This window comes from Belonocnema kinseyi, chromosome 2 (genome assembly GCF_010883055.1).
Source record: "Belonocnema kinseyi isolate 2016_QV_RU_SX_M_011 chromosome 2, B_treatae_v1, whole genome shotgun sequence".
NCBI lineage: Eukaryota > Metazoa > Arthropoda > Insecta > Hymenoptera > Cynipidae > Belonocnema > Belonocnema kinseyi.
This window is the reverse complement of record NC_046658.1, coordinates 35,136,997-35,140,041: the sequence shown is the minus strand read 5'-3', so window position 1 is coordinate 35,140,041 and position 3,045 is coordinate 35,136,997.

Here is a 3,045-nt window from a genome sequence, read left to right as displayed (position 1 = left end):
CGAATGCTGTCTGATGATGAAATATACAAACTAGGAAATTCCCGAATTGCAGAAATTGAGAAAACAGTTATGTGGTCAATATTATTTATTTATTAAAAATACAATAATCAAATATTTTTATTATATAAATTTGGTTTAATGTTTAATTTTTTTAAATTATTGTTTTAATTTAAAATAACAATAATTGTATAAAAATGTGATAACAACATAAATTTAAAAAACGTGAGCTTCAAATGAAACAAACTTTGCAGGATTCAATGCAGACTGATTTAACGCGACTTTTATTTTTATTTTTTTAAATAATAATTTTCTTTTTGAGAGCGTTTTCTGTAATGTACAAAAATAAAATGTACATTTTCAAACAACTTTTTTTATCCAAAAATACATTTGTTCAATTATTGTTATTTTTAATTCAAACCATAATTTTTAGAAACTTTAAATATTAAAAAAGTTTTTTCCTCGGTAAAAATATTTTATTACTCAATTGAAAAAAACTTTTTTAACTAACTATTTTTTAATTGTTCAAATTAGAGAGTTGTCTAGCCCAGATATTGCATAATTCGGAAATTTTCTGTCGGCAATTCTTAAATTCGGTAAGATTGTAAATTGCCGAGAATTTTCCAATTCGGGACTTTTATATTTCGACAATGCATTGTCGAAATATAAAAGTCCCGAATTGGAAAATTAAAAATAAAATTCCCACATGACTGTAAAAATTCCGAAATTATAACATTGCAATGTTATAATTTCGGAATTTTTATAGTGATGTGGGCATTTTATTTTTCGGAAAAAGCGACTGAAAAATCCCGAAAAATAAAATTCCTGACACTGTAAAATTCGTACATTGAAAAATAACCAATCATAAAATTCCAGAAATTATAAAAGTCCCGAAATATAAAAGTCGAATTGGAAAATTCACGAAAAATAAAATCCATAAAATTCCAGACAATAAGATATTACCGAATTTTAAAAATCCCCAAAGAAAATGCCTGAATCATAAAATATACGAACTAGAAAATTCCTGAATTTAAACAATTTAAAAAATTGTTTATTAAATATTATTTATTTATTGAAAGTAGAATAATCGAATATATATTTCTGGATGAAAAATTTGTTTGAAAATGTGCATAGTATTTGAAAAAAACATAAAAAAGTTCTGAAAAATCGAATTTTTTATTAATAAAAAAAATAAATAAATTTTGATATAAATAGTTGTTGGATTGAATCATGCAAAGTTTTTTTCAAAAATGTTATTATGTAGGTACGAAGAAAATTTAGGCAGAACATTTTTTTCTTTCAAAGCACACGTGTTTTTTAATGTATTTTTTAATACAATTTTTATAATATTATTATTCAGATGCCGGAGATTTCCTTTTTTGGAATTTTTCATTCATCCCTTTCTGAATTTTTGTCAGTGGTCCCATATTTTTATACCTCCTCTAAGACTTGTGTAATTTTTCAAAATAAAAAGTCAACATTTGAAAACATTTCAAAATCATCAAAAGTATCTGTTCTCTTTTAAATTATTTCAAACCTTTTAAAATTATTTGAAACATTTTTCGGAACTTTTAAATGTCTTTTAGACTGATTCCCATTTTTCCTAACATTTTTGTAAAATCCTGCACACAAAATTGTTTTAAGAGCTTCTAGATTTTTTCTAATATTTTAAATCTTTTGAAATGTTTTGAAATATTTTTAAACATTCTCTTTGAGTTATGTAGTTTTTCAAAATAAAAAATCATTTTAAATCTACCCAGAGATTTTGATTGTTTTCCTAGTATTTCAAAATTCTTGAGGAGCTCCAAATTTTGTTCTTTTCTTTGTAACATTCAAAAACCTCCATCTTATTTGATTTTTTCTAAATTAATACTTATTTAAATGTTCATTAAGAATCAAAATGAAATACTTTTACCTACGAAATACAAATAAAAAAATTAAACAATTATAATCGTAACATTCCAAGTTTAAATTTGTCACTCTGAAATTGTGACAATTCATTTTCAAACTGTTTACTATTGAAAATTGTTTTTTTTTTATTTCCAAACCAAATAGATTAAAAATGGAATATTTTATACTAAAATAATACTTCAAAAAGATTTTGAAATTGAATAAAGGCGTTCATTTAAGAAGCCATTAATTCGAACTTTACACTTGTGTCACTACTATGGCTTTGCAATTAAATTAGTTCAAATTTTTACATTAAAATATGTAAATTATATCATTTTGAACAGATCTAGAATCACCCTGTCAAATCAATCACTGTTTAATTTTTAATAATCGAACTGCAGTTCAATTTTCAAATTTACTTTCATTTTCTGATTTCTCCCGGTCGCGAGTCTAGCTTAATATTTAAAACAACTTTCATTTTTTTGAAATTGTAATTTTTCGGTTGTAACTTACGGGACAATAATTTTATTCTTTGAAAGATTTTCTACAGATCTTGTTGATAATTTCTACATTCTCATCAAAAATGAGAAGGTATTAGTTTTTTATGAAAAATAAGTGTTTCGTATTTTATCAAATGTCGACGTTTTGAGGCCCCGTGAGTCAGAAAAACAAGTTTTTATGTCAGGGTCTGTTTGTCCGGCGTCGTCGCTGTTGTTGTGTGTATACCGGGTAATTTTCGAAAAACTGGTCCGATTGGATTGAGCTTTGACACACTGTTCGAGGGACCAAAAAGAATGATCGAGTTCGTTAAACAGCCATATTTGATGAAAATCCAAAAAGTTGAAGCTTTTTCAAAATTTTTGAGACCACTTTTTTCAAAATTTGACAATTTTATCGACAGCTATTTATGGTACAAAAAATATGAACAATTTATCCTGACAACTTTTTTTGAAAAAATCAAACTTACCAAAGTCAAAGGATTTTCAAAATCCAAAAAACCAAACGAAAATGGACATTTGAAGCAAAAAAAGCTTGATATGGAAAAAAGTAAAGAGTCGAAAAACGCTACTTTTTCAAGGCCCCATGATTATTTTATCACATTCTCATCCATAATGAGAAGAGTTTTATGCGAAAAATGATTTTCGCGAATTTCATTAA